Source organism: Rhinolophus sinicus, chromosome 3, assembly GCF_057876585.1.
Source record: "Rhinolophus sinicus isolate RSI-liver-muscle chromosome 3, RSI-T2T, whole genome shotgun sequence".
NCBI lineage: Eukaryota > Metazoa > Chordata > Mammalia > Chiroptera > Rhinolophidae > Rhinolophus > Rhinolophus sinicus.
In genome coordinates this window covers 110,870,170-110,884,921 of record NC_142503.1, presented here as the reverse complement: position 1 = coordinate 110,884,921, position 14,752 = coordinate 110,870,170, and the positions used below count along the sequence as shown (strand labels likewise).

The following is a 14,752-nucleotide window of genomic DNA, read 5'->3' as shown; positions in this document are numbered from 1 at the left end:
CTGCAGGGTGTATATATATATACCTGAGAGAGAGAGAGAGAGGATTTCTAGAGATAGGATTTGAAATGAAATTTAGTCAAAGTCATAAGGACCTTCAGTTTCATTGCCTATCAATAATTACTTTAAATGTAAGTGGATTAAATTCTCACACTGAATGACATAGAGTAGCTATTGAATGGATAAAAAAAATTTCCAACTATATGCTGCCTATAAGTGACTCATTCAGCCTGATGAATATCCATAAGCTCAAAGTGAAGGACAAAAAAGATATTCCATGCCAATGGAAGTCAAAAGAAAATGGGGTTAGCTATAATTATAATCAGACAAAATAGACTTTCAGTCCAAAACTATAACAAGAGACAAAGAAAATGATTATATAATACAAAGATCAAGTCATCAAAACAATATAACAATGTAAATACATATGCACCCAACGTTGGAGCACCTAAACATATTAAACAAACACTAACAAATCTAAGAGAGAAATAGACAACAATATAATAATAGTAGCAACTTCAATACCTCACTTTCAACAATAAATTATTCAGCCAGAAAAATCAATAAGGAAAAATTAGACGTGAAGTACACTTGACACCAAATGGACCTAACGGATATATACAGAGCATTCCAATCAACAGCAAAACAATACACATTTTTCTGAAGTGCATGTGGAACATTCTCCAAAATAGATCATATCTTAGGTCACAAAACAAGTCTTGGCAAATATAAAAAGACTGAAATCGTATCAAATACCTTTTCTGATCATAACAGTATGAAAGTAGAAATAATAACAGGAAGAAAACTAGACAATTCAAAAATATGTAAATTTAAAGAATATACTCCTGAACAACCAATGGATCAAAGAAGAAATCAAAATACAAACAAATCTTGAAACATGCAAAAATGGAAACACAACATACCAAAACATGAGATGCAGCAAAAACAGTTCTAGGAGAGACGTTTTAGCAATTAACACCTACTTTTATAAAAAAGAAATAGCTCAAATAAACAATCTAACTTTACACCTCAGAAAACTACAAAAAGAACAAACTAATCCCAACGTTAGCAGAAGGAAGGAAACAAAGATCCAAACAGAAATAAATGAAACAGAGATGAGAAAAACAATAGAAAAGAGTAACAAAAGTAAGAGCTGGCTTTCTTTAAAAGATAAAAAGTATTAACAAACCTTTAGCTAGACTAAGGAAAAAGTGAGAAAATCCAAATAATATCATAAATCAAAGAGGAGATATCACAACTAATACGAAGAAATATCAAGGATCATAAGAGACTACTACTGTGAATAATTATAGGCCAACAAATTGGATAACCTTGAAGAAATGGATAAATTCCAAGAAATATACAACCTTCTAAGACTGAATTATGAAGAAATAGAAAATCTAAACTGAGCAAAACAAGAAAGGATATTGAAGCTGTAACAAAAACCTCCTTGTGCTCGCGTCAGCAAGCACGTATACTAAAATTGGAATGATACAGAGAAGATTCACCAGGCCCCTGCACCGCGATGACAGGCAAATTCGTGAAGTGTTCTGCAATGTGATGTGTTTATGCATTGTGATAAACATCACTACAATAGCAATTGTATCACAATATGTAAAAGTATCAAAGTAACATGTTGTACACCTTAAATTTACACAATGCTGCATTTTAAATATATCCAATAAAATAAAAATAAAAAGTAAAAACACTCTGAACAAAGATAAACCAAGAACCAGGTGGTTTCACTGGTGAATTCTACCAAACATTTAAAGAATAGATACCAATGCTTCTCAAACTCTTCAAAAAAATTAAAGATGAGGGAACACTTCCAAACTCATTCTACAAGGCCAACATAACCCTGATACCAAAGCCAAGAAGGACACTACAAGAAAAGAAAACTACAGGTGAAGAATATGCCTAATGAACAAAAATGTGAAATCCTCAACAATATACTAGCAAACTGAATTCAATGGCACATTAAAAGGATTATATACCATGACCAAGTGGGATTTATCCCTAGAATTCAAGGATGATTCAACATTTACAAATCAATAAATATGATAAATCACATTAATAAAATGAAAGATTAAATCATATGATCACCTCAATAGATGCAGAAAAAACATTTGACAAAATTTAACATCCTTTTATGATAAAAACTCCCAACAAAGTAGGTATAGAAGGAACGTATGTCAACATAATAAAAGCCATACTCATATGTCAATCCCACAGCTAACATCAATGGAAAAGGATAAATCCAATAAATAGTGCTGGCAAAACTGAATATTAACATACAAAAAAATATGATTGTACCCCCTATCTTACACCAACCACAAAAACTAAATTGAAATGGATTAAAGACTTAAATGTAAGACCTGAAACTGTGAAACTCTTAGAAGAAAATATATGGGAAAAATTCCTTGACATTGTTCTTGGCAACGATTTTTTTGGACATGATACCAAAAGCATAGGCAACAGAACCAAAATAAACAAGTGGGACTATATCAAACTAAGAAGCTTCTGTACAGCAAAAGAAACAATCAGCAAAACAAAAAGGCAACCAACAAAATGGGAGAAGATAGTTGCAAACAATACATCTGATAGGGAGCTAATATTTAAAACATGTAAGGAATTCATACAACTCAATAGTAAAACAAAACAAATAATCTGATTTTAAAAGGTAATCCATCATGTCCTTTGAATTTCAGCACCCCAGACTCAAAGTTTATTTATATGTTTTCAGCTCCCACATAATTGGGGAGCATCTGCCCTTTTATCTGGTATTTAAATAGATCTAGCCTAAACTGCATTTGTTCTATCTGAATATATTAAAACCATATCCCAAGACCTGCTGGCTCTGAAATTTAGATATTTTCGACATTTACCACTGTACTTTCTCTGGTCTACTGGTCCTCTAATCCCAATCCAATCTTACACATCAGTTCCTATTATTTCACCTCAGTTTCATCCTACAACTGAGACAACTTTAGACGTGTTTCTGCTTTGACTTTTGCACTCTCTTTCAAGATTTGATTTTTGGTATTTTTCCTCAGCAGATGAAAGTCCAGCTCACACCCTGGTTTTCAGAAAGAGTTCTCAAATGCCAAGTCATCACGGAGCCTGTCTCCCATCACGCCATCCTATCAGGGGAGCCAAGGGTGGGCAAAAAACCCTAAAGGAAATATTTCTCCTGATAAATTCAGGAAGATACCTGAATGGCATTTGCTCCAGATTTTGATATGAAAAAATTCTCCAATTTATATACACTGATGAGATGGTAGGGAGAAGTAATTATTGTTCATTTTAATAATAATAATGAGTTTACATGTAATTAGCCTTATCATGTGCTAGGTAGGGACTGACCCAATGCTGTTACAGGAATTATTTAATTCAAGCCTCACAACTGACAAAGACTCTCCTTGAATTCATTTAATTCAGCGTCCTCTGAGCCCTCTTCTGGACTATGCCTTGACATTGGCCCCTGTCCTGTCTGAAAGAATCCTCCTAAATCAGAGTAGCAAGAATCACCCCTACCCTTGATATCTGATCAAGTTCCTCATCCCCTACCTTTGATAACTAAGTCCTTGGCCTACCTTTAGCAAGAATCTTGTTAGGCCAGTTTAGCCAGAATCCCCTTACCACTGAGATCTCCTGTTAGTAATTTTCCACCTACTGACCACCTCACTCTACTCTTTGGCTATAAATCCCCAGCTGCCTTTGCTGTATTCAATCTTGAATACAGCCTCTCTGCCCTACTGTGATAGTCATGACCCCTAAAGCAATAGTCTTGAATAAAGTGTCAGAATAATTTTTGTTTAACATAACCACCCTATGGGGTATGTAATATTTGTATCACCATTTTACTGAGTAAAAACAGAGACTTAGAAAATTCACATAAAACATTCAAGCACACACAGTAGGCATCAGGATTTGAAAACAGGTACTGGGACTTCAGAGGCTGAGCTCAGCCACCGTCCTCTACAGGAAAACGCAATTCAACTTCAAATTATGTTTCAACCACAGAAAGTGTTCAACCAAGGTGATGTTAGATGAGGCTTTTATGGCTTATGAAGATGTAGGTTAGCAGTAGAGAAACAAACTAAGTTAATCCTTCTCACAGAACCTCTTCTAAAGGGAATGATGCTATATGAACATCAATGGAAATAGAATTTAGTGCCATGAACAGTTAGCAAGTGAGAATCAAGTGGGGCAATTGGTGTTTTAACAATACCCAGAGATAGTAAAACCTCCAGTTCACCGGCTTTTTGTTGACAAAATGTGAACTCTGCTGCTGAGAATTTTAATGAAAGAAAATATATTAGCTTTTATCCACCCATAGGCTGGTGAAACCCACATTGGGGACCATTTTATTACATATCCAAAATTCTTTTATTAGATACAATGCAGTTCTTTCACGCTCTGTGCTAGGCAACCTGTCAGGTTAAAACAATTTTATGTTTTTGAAGGCCATGCTTCAGTTTGGAGCAATAGATTTAAGAGTTCAGCTACCGATGAGAAAGACAGGAAGCATTTCATTCCTACTCAAGCAGCCAACCAGTTTCAGCAGGATAAGACACAGTTGCTGTAGTATCAGCTATGAAGGAAACAGGCCACCTGATGTGGAGGTCTGAGACAGACAGAGGAAAAAGAAGAGGGCAGCAGGAGGACAGAGAAAATCAATATTCTGGGCCATTATTGCCATGGTACATAAGTGTTATGAAATTCTTGTGAATGGAATGTCAGCAGAAGAGATATGTGCAACTTCTGGAACCTCTCCTTCAAACAAGTGGGAGTGATCTACTTCTGATGCTTTTTCTTTGCCATTTCCTGAGGGTAGGAACATGATACAGGCAAGCCAGCTTTGACCAAGAGGACAAGGACCACACCCTAGGACAGTGGCTCTCAAAGTGTGGTTCCAAGAGAAGCAGCATTGGCATCTCATGAAAAATTGCTGGAAATGCAAATTCTCAGGACCTATGCAGAGCTGAATCAGAAACTTGATGATGGAGCCCAGCATATCCTCCAGGTGATTCTAATGTGTAATAAAGTTTACCAGCTTCTGATCTAAGGAATAAAAAAATAATAAGACTAAAGGAACCAAGGCCCATTGATGACCTCAGGGAGCAAGGCCCATACTCATCCTGGCACCCTGGATTGGCCACATATTTCTGAACTGCTATGTGAGAGGCCATGTTTTGAGGTCTCTTTCTTCTAGGAATTTTTCCTGATGCTAATTAATACAGAGCTTAGATCAAAGTTTTTAGCCTAACTCCAGCCAACAAATAAAAGAGACTGGGATTTTTGGCAATTCAGCTTCTATCTAGTCCCAAATAGAGTTCTGTGTTCACTCCAGTGGTCACCCCAGCCTCCTAAAACAGATTTGGAAAATTTTTCATCATCTTAAAAATAATCCTGGGCATCATTTCCAATACAACCCCAGATTTACCGCTTCTTAGTCCCAAAATGAGTGAGATGGGAACATAGGTACCCTTGGTGATCAGTTCTAGAATAGTCTCAGCCCCCATGTCCAGGATAAATTTTCTCAGATGAAGAGGGTCAAAACATTTTCTGACTCTTCTCTTACTGCCTTTTCTCTTAATGTCTCTTCTTTTAATGCCCAGATGTAAAATCGCTGGCCTCCACCAACATAGTTGCAACCTCAGTCAAGCTATGTCACCCCCCTTTCAGAGACCAAAGACCCTCAGTCAATTCCAACTGATACACTAGTGATGGTTTAGTTCCAAACCTCTCAGGTAAACTGAACACAACATGAACACCAGTCTCTGAACCACCTGAGAGCCGTGTGGACAGTCACCAGCATCTGTTCTCTTTACTCATCCATTGAATAAAGATTTATAGATCTGCTATATACCAGATACTGTGCTGAGCACTAGAACTTGAAAAATGGATGATATACCATCTTCCTCTCAAAATGCTCACAGGATGGTGAGGAAGACATCAAGTAAAGGACCAGCCAAGTAAAACACACACACACACACACACACACACACACACACACACACACACACAGAGTTATAATATAATGCAATAGAGGCTGATATATTTGTCTGCAAATGTGCTTTGGGAGCAAAACATTAGGGCAGATAAATCAGACCAGAGATTAAGGCAGGTTTCCCTGGTATAATGACACCTGAGTTGAGTTTGCCAAAAACATCAGGAGTGAGGCAAATGAAGAAGGTAGGTAAGGTCATTCCAGGGACAAAAGAAGCATATGTAAAACCACAAAATGGAACAAGTGCAGGATACTACAAGTGTTGTTGGAATGGCTGACAAATTGTTTAGGTGAGAATACAAAAGGACATAGGACAAGACAGGTAAGCAAGAACAGACATGGAAGGTTATTGTGGACTATACTGTTACAATTTAATTTTATCCTGAATATTATAAGGACCATATAGGATTTTAAGTAGAAGACTGACATCGTTATGTTTGAAATAGCAATAAAAATAGAATGGCAGCAATAGGATTCACAATAGAGGCTACTATGTTAACTAGGATGAGAAACAGGGCATATCTGAACCAAACAGGGCAATGAAAATGGGGAAGAGAGGTCAGATTTAAGAGCTAATAAGGCAGACTCTACAAGCTTTAATGAATACAGCTCAAGAGATAAGTGATAGCCAACATGTCCAGATAACTGGATGGTGGTACCACTCATTGAGATTATAGTAGAGGAGCATTTTCAGGGAATTGAGTACAAATCTTGGTTAGTTACCTTGGTCAGTCACCACACTGTGGCTGATTCATCTGGCAAAGGAAAAAAGTCACATTTTTTTCTTCTTTGCAAAAAGTACTGGCACCCTCAAAGTGCAGAGAAAGGACCTGGTGTACCTACCCCTTCCACAGGTCAGAGGACCTCAGGCTTAAAAGCACAGGGCTATGCATTCCTGGCAGGAACAGAGGCACCGGGCACCAGATCAGTTGTACAGGCTCTCTCATAAAATGGGACACTGCTTCTGCATCTGAAAACACCTTCCCATGTGAAAGCCCCAAATCCAAGTGGCAGGAGTAGAACCCGAGAGATGTGCACAGGTGAGGCACCGACAGAATTCAGGCACAGAATTCAGACCACAGAATTCAGACACAAAGGGAAGCATGAAAATTTCATCCACTCAGCAAGGAAAAAACAATAGAAATTGAGGATCAAAATATGGGATGAGGAAACAGTCACTGTATTTTCTCCAATTTGCTGTCAAATAGCGTGCTCATCTCCAGACTATTAACTGTTGTCAATAAACTTCATTATTTTCCTTGATTTCTACAAGGATTGTGTTACAAGTGTATCACTGCCATTTGAATTAAAAACATGGCCACACCTCCAATGGGAATCACCTGTGCATGGTGTTCACTGCATGGAGATGGATGGCAAAGTCTGAGTCTGACCGACCGCTGGGCCGCCTGGACCAGTGTCTTGTTTATAACATTATCCACAGCCCAGCAGGGTATCTTGTTTAGCTGTTTGTAGGCACCTATCAGTCTGAGTTCCATCTGGTATCAGAAAACACCCTTCCTGCATCTGAAGGTGACATAAGAGAAAAATACTAAGTAGGGTACCGGACAAGATATATGTCTATGGACATGTTGCCTTCGCCAACAAAATATAAGCACAATGCCCAGATTGCTGGATGTAGGATATTTGCATCAAGTTTTCTCCTGCATGTCTGGGTTTGCTGGAGCCCTACAATTATTTCACAAGAATCAGCAAAGTATTTTAAGAGTACCAACTCTGGAGTCAAAAAACCTGGATTCAAATTCTAGTTCTGCCACTCAACTAGGGAAAATGCCTTAAGTCTTTGTGCCTCAGTTTGCTAATCTTTAAAAACGGGGTATAAAGTACACCAGCCTCATGTGCTTGTTGGCTAAATGACGTAAAATTTGTAAAACATAACACTACCAGGTACCCTGTGAGGGTGGTTAAGTGTTAGTGCTGTTATATACATCAAGAAAATCGAGCTGGTGGTTGATCAGAGACAACCAAGATGGCACAGTAGGTAAACACTGTGTTTACCTTCTCTCACAACCACATCAAAATTACAACTAATCTACAAAACAACCATTATTGAGAATCACCTAAAATCAAGCTGAACTGAAACCTTTCAACTAAGGATGTGCAGAAGAAGTCACCTCCAGACTGGTAGAAAGGTCAGAGACGTGGAACAGTCTGGTCCCACACCCGTGTGTAACCATTAAAGATCAGGAGGGCTATTTCAGCTGTGGGGGTCCACCCATCCCCCAAAAGAGAAAGAGATATCAGCCCCATCCCAGCCCAAGGTTCCAGGACCAGGGAGAGAAGTCCCCATAATTTTTGGTTGTAAAAACCAGTGGACATAGTGACTAATATTGAGTGTGGCTGCATTCCAAGGCGCTCCTCTTAAAGGGACTGTGCGCAGACTTACCCACCAACAGAATCACTCACTCTGAGCTCCAGCACTGGGGCAGCAGCTGGAAAGGTGGCAGGGACATATGGTGGGGAATTGAGTTGTCTGATTGGGACAAGGGCTGGAGAGGTGGCTTTCTTCTGGACATGAGAACTGGTGGAAGGCCATTGTTTCTTTGTTGAGTCCTCCCCCTTCCCAGCATGAGAACACAGGTGGCCACCATTTCTGAGTCTCTGCCACACCCTGGCAATTTGAGACCTGTCCCCGCCCAACTTTCAGGCACACCCAGGCTGCTTTAAGTGGTTTTCTCATGCAGACGGCTTGTCTTGTCTCAAGCTGCACTTTCCTAGGGTCACTCAAAAGTTTGCAGAACCCAGACAAATAGCATCTGGCTTGAGCAGGTCCTGTACTTCTGTCAGAGCAACCCTACGCTGGCACTAGTGGCAGCCGGCCTTGGTTTGCAGCTTGGCCTCTCAAGGCGCTTCCAAGCACAGCATGGGTGGCAGCCATCTGTGGATTTTTTTGTGACTCCTGCTGGGTGGCCTGTGTGGCACCGGCTGTTGATAAAATAGACCTACAGCGAATCCCCTCCAATGGTGGTCCTGGGGTTGGCGCCCCCCAGTGGCCAGCTTCAAAATGAGCTGGAGCATCACCTAGAGGTCTCTAAGTACTACACACCCAAGGGGCGGATTGGGCAGGCACCAGAATCCTGCTGAGGCAGATCCTGCTCTGTAGGATCAACCCCTGCACAACAACACTTCCACTAGAGCCAAGTCCAGTCCTTACAACCGGTTAGCCCAAGGGTCAGTCCTTAACATTGATGTGCAATTATCAACCAAGGCTCAACTACAAGAGGAGGGCACACACACAACCCACACAAGGAATCCACCTGGAGCACGTGGCTCAGGTGACCAGAAATGCTGTGCCACTGAACCCCATAGCACACCTACTACATAAGGTCACTTTACTAAGACTGGAAGACACAGCAGCCCTACCTAATACATAGAAACAAACACAGGGAGGCAGCCAAAATGGGGAGACAAAGAAACATGTCCCAAATGAAAGAACAGAACAAAGCTCCAGAAAAAGAACTAAGCGAAATGGAGAAAAGCAATCTATCAGACGCAGAGTTCCAAACACTGGTTATAAGAATGCTCAATGATCTTGTAAAAATAGAGATGGAAACCATGAAAAAGGACCAGTCAGAAATAAAGGATACAATAATGGAAACAAATAATATATTACAGGGAATCAACAGATTAGATGAATCCGAGGATCCAACAAGCGATGTAGAAGATAAGGTAGCAGAAAACACTCAACCAGAACAGCAAAAAAAAAAAAAAAAAAAAAAAGAGAATCCAAAAAATTGAGGAAAGTTTAAGGGGCCTCCGAGACAATATCAAGCATACCAACATTCGCATTATAGGGGTACCAGAAGGAAGAAAGAGAGAGCAAGGAATTGAAAACCTATTTAAAGAAATAATGACAGAAAACCTCCCTAACCTGGTGAAGGAAATACACATACAAGCCCAAGAAGCTCAGAAAGTCCCAAACAAGATAAACCCAAAGAGGCCCACACTAAGGGATCATAATTAAAATGCCAAAGGTTAAATACAAAGATAATCTTAAAAGCAGCAAGAGAAAAGCAGTTAGTTACCTACAAGGGAGCTCCATAAGACTGTCAGCTGATTTTTCAACAGAAAACTTGCAGGCAAGAAGGGAGTGGCAGGAAATATTCCAAGTGATAAAAAGCAACAGCATATAACCAAGATTGCTCTACCCAGCAAGGCTGTCATTTAGAATTGAAGGACAGATAAGGAGCTTCCCAGACCAGAAAAAGCTGAAGGAGTTCATCACCACCAAACCAGTATTACAAGGACTCTTAGAGGGACTTCTTAAGATGGGAGGGTTAAGGATGGGTGAAAGGGGAAGAGATAAAGAAGAACAAATTGGGTGTTATACAGTAGTCATGGGGACGTAGGTTATAGCATAAGGAATATAGTCAACAATATTGTAATAACAAGGTATCATGCCAGATAGGTACTAGACATATCAGGGTGATAGATGGGAATGGGTTTGTGGTCAGAGTGAAAAAGATGAAGGCATTAAGAAATATAAGTTCATAGTTATTACAGTATGGGGAATATAATCAACAATGCTGTAAAGATCATGTAAGGTGCCAGATGGGCACTGGACTTATCAGGGGGATCACAACATAGACTGTGTAGATGCCCAACCACTGTGTTATGCACTTGAGGAGCTGAAGTAGAATAATACTGAATGTCAACTATAACTACATAGATAGGTATATATAGTCACAGGACGTGGAGTACAACATAGGGAAGATAGTCGATGGTATTGTAACAGCTATGTAAGATGTCAGAGGGGTAGTAGGTTGGGGGGTGGGTTATCACTTTATAAGGGGTTTAAATCTCTAACTATTACATTGCTTTGCACACCTGAAATTAATTACGAGAGAGAGAGAGAGAGAGAGAGAGAGAGAGAGAGAGAGAGAGAGGAAGGAAGGAAGGAAGGAAGGAAGGAAGGAAGGAAGGAAGGAAGGAAGGAAGGAAGGAAGGAAGGAAGAAAGAAAGAAAGAAAGAAAGAAAGAAAGAAAGAAAGAAAGAAAGAAAGAAAGAAAGAAAGAAAGAAAGAAAAAGAAAACGGAGCTGGAGATCTGGAAAGCCCCGTTTAAAAACCAGCAGCAACACTGACACCTAGAGTCCATCCTGAAGGTTTGCCATGTCAACATGCCACAGCAGAATCTATTATAGCATTGCTTCTGAAATCAGCAATAGCAGTATGGCTATACTCAGGCATGGGGCAGTCTTCCACTAACCAAATTAATAGCTTTCCTACAAAAAAGTTACCTAGTTGGGGGGCGTTTTATTATCTACAGTCTGGCCAAACAGCCATGCCTACAACTTCCATTCCTGCCAGGAGCCCACATTCTATTTTGGCTTATTTAAAATACTTAATTCTAGAACCTAAAATTTTTGGTCACTCCAAGTCTTAGAGGATCTAAAGCCTCACCTAATAATTGTTGGGGAGTTCTGGTCAGATGGTGGAGTAGGTTAACACTGTGCTCACCTCCTCCCATGACCACATCAAAATGACAACTACACTATAGAAGAACCAACCTGGAGAACAATTTGAAGACTAGCTGAACAAAAGTCCTATAACTAAGAATGCAAAACCTCCTGGCCCCCCACACACATGTGGTGGTTGAACACTAGGAGGGATATCTCAGATGCAGAGGTCTCCCCTGAGCAGTGAGGGTCTGCAGCCCACACAGGCTCCTCAGCCTCGAAAACCCGTGCTGGGAAGAGAAGTCCCCACAATATCTGGCTGTGAAAATCAGCAAGGATTCCATCCATCCAGGATAGATTGAAGGCAGCTGGAAACCCAGGCGTCCTCTTAAAAGGCCCATGCATAGACTCACTTGATCACAGGCACTCACCTTGGACTCCAGCAGAAGAACAGTGACTGTGGAGGCATCAATAAAACGAAAAGACATGCTACTGAATGGGAGAAGGTATTTGCTAATGATATATACGATAAGTGGTTAATATCCAAACTTTATAAAGAACTCACACAATTTAACACTAAAAAAACAAACAATTCAATTTACAAATGGGCAAAAGACCTGAATAGACATATCTACAAAGAGTACATACAGATGGCCAATAAACATATGAAAAGATGCTCAAGGTCGCTAATCATCAGATAAATGCAAATTAAAACTACAATGAGATACCACTTCACTCCTGTCAGAATGGCCATCATCAATAAATCAGCAAACAAGTGTTGGTGAGGATATGGGCAGAAGGGAACCCTCGTGCCCTGTTAGTGGGATTGCAAATTGGTGCAGCCACTATGAAAAACAGTATGGAATTTCCTCAAAAAATTAAAAATAGAACTACCTCATGACCCAGCAATTCCACTTCTGGGTATTTATCCGAAGAAATCCAAAATAGTAATTTGAAAAGATATATGCATCCCTATGTTCATTGCAGCACTGTTTACAGTAGCCAGGATACAGAAGCAACTTAAGTGTCCATTGTTAGATGAATTCATAAATAGGTGGCACATATACACAATGGAATATTACTCAGCCAGAAAAAAATAATGAAATCTTACCATTTGGGACAACATGGATAGATCTAGAGGGTATTACCCTAAGTGAAATAAGACAGAGAAAGACAAATACCATATGATTTCACTTATATGTGGAATCTAAAGAACAAAATAAATAAAGCAGAAAGAGACTCATACATATAGGGAACAAATTGATGGTTGCGAGATGGGAGGGGTTTGGGGGAGCTGGGTGAAAAAGGTGAAAGGATTAAGAAATACAAATTAGTATTTATAAAATAGTCATGGGGATGTAAAGTACAGTACAGGGAATATAGTCAATAATATGGTAATAACTGTAGGTGTGATGTGGGTACTAGACTAGGCAGGGGGATCACTTCATAAATTATATAAATGTCAAAGAACTATTCTGCACACTAAACCTACTATAAAGTAATATTTAATACCAGCTGTAATTTAAAAATAAAAACATGAAAATTAAAAGAAAAGAAATCATGAGGTATGAGAATAAACGAATACTTAGACATGGAAATATGAAGGGCTCCACTACTGCCTGCTGAATTTGGTGCCATTGCAGGCCTCTGTCACAATAAGTGGTATCTGGGAGTTCGCTGCATTTCAGGGATACAATCCCATGTCCATGGTCATTGGCATATTCTCAACAACAGCTTACATGTTGGACCTCTCTGAGAACGGTTCCTGTCTGGATGTGTTGTTCCTTCTGAGTCTGCAGTCTCCACAAGCTACATACCCAGATGAGTGTGTCATGGACTCTAATTTAATTAGTTTTCCACTTTGGAAAGGTTTTCTTTTTTGTTTTTTTGTTTTTCTTTCCTCCCAGGAAAAGCACACTTTTCCCAGGGTCAAACATACCTATCATCACATCATGAAACACTACCCCTGGTCCTATATCACACACAACTCCTCCCTACTAAGTTGACCATATTTGATTTAATGAGGTAATACCTTCTAGTCAAACCAAGGTTTCCAATAAAAGTATTTTTGAGGTTCTCATCTTCCTTACCTCCCTTCGGGGAAGGGAAGTATACTTTGGGGACACTTTAAGAAACACTCCTTCAATAGGACAAAGGACCACCAGGTAAATCCAAAAACAAGGGCCCTTGAGGATTTCTCAATATAGAGAAAATACGGTCATTAAGCAAAGGCAGTCACACATTGCATAACAATGTTTTGGTCTACAACAGATGGCATGTACAGTGGTGGTTTCATAAGATTATAATGGAGCTGAATCTCCTGTAAGAAACAGAAGAATACGTGGTTCAGGAGGAATTACTTTTCTCTGATGGGAGAATATCTGTGGGGCTTGGAAGTAGATTCCCTGTCTCTCACAGACCTCAGTTCTGAGTGCACAGATTCCATCCCCATCACTCTCCACTGACCTGTTTCCACACAGAGGAGCCGCTCCCCTTTCTAGTGCTAGACAATCAGAGGGCGCTATAACCCCCCCCCACCCCCAGATCTAGCTTAACAGTCTTCAGAGTACATTGCTATGAATTCTTTGTTGAGGACCTAAGACCCTGTACAAGGACACAGGCCCACAGAAACTCCCTTAACAAGGATTAAGTGCCACTGCCACTTTAGTAAAAGCTTTCTGTGTACTGTGGAGCTAGCCTCTTCCCAAACTTTAGAAATATTTTCAGGTTATAATGATGTAAAGCATAGATAAGTTTTATTTCTTCCATCAGTTCAATGCAGAGCGAGCTCTTTGTGCTAGATAGGGTCAGTGGAACCAAAAACAAATTTCCAAAGTCAACATATGGAGTCCTAAGTTCCATGTAAAACACCTCCACTTTTTAATAAATACCACAAAGTTCCTTAAACTGACCACTACTCCAACATGCAGTAGCGAAAACCATGTTACCATGACAATCCCCTATGTTAAGTTATCCCTCCATCTTGATTTCTTATTCCTTCTTCTTCTCAGGCTACCTTCACTTCCTCCTGATAGTCAGTTTCATGATGATCTGTCCAGCCTGTTTCTCCTCAATATTTCCAATCAATCCAGCCCACATCCCTATTCATGGAGCAGCACTGACAGCTTTGATGTTCTATTTTGGCCCTTTCAGAAGGAAGAGGAGGAGGGATTTTGGGACAGGTTTATAAAGTCTACAGTAGTGGACAGCGACGTCTGAGGCCTTCACATTCACCAACCACTCACTGACTCACTCAAAGCAATTTCAAGTCCTATAAGCTCCATTCCTGATAAGTATCATTTTATATTTTGTATACGGTACTTTTAC

The 14,752-nt window shown here is 39.8% G+C and overlaps 1 non-coding gene across 1 annotated transcript; it reads left to right on the top strand.

The window, feature by feature from the left end:
• Positions 1-1,449: 1,449 nt before the first annotated feature.
• LOC141570843 (U6 spliceosomal RNA) lies at positions 1,450-1,557 on the top strand. Its single transcript, XR_012495292.1, has one exon. It is a non-coding gene; the product is annotated as a U6 spliceosomal RNA (small nuclear RNA).
• Positions 1,558-14,752: the final 13,195 nt, after the last annotated feature.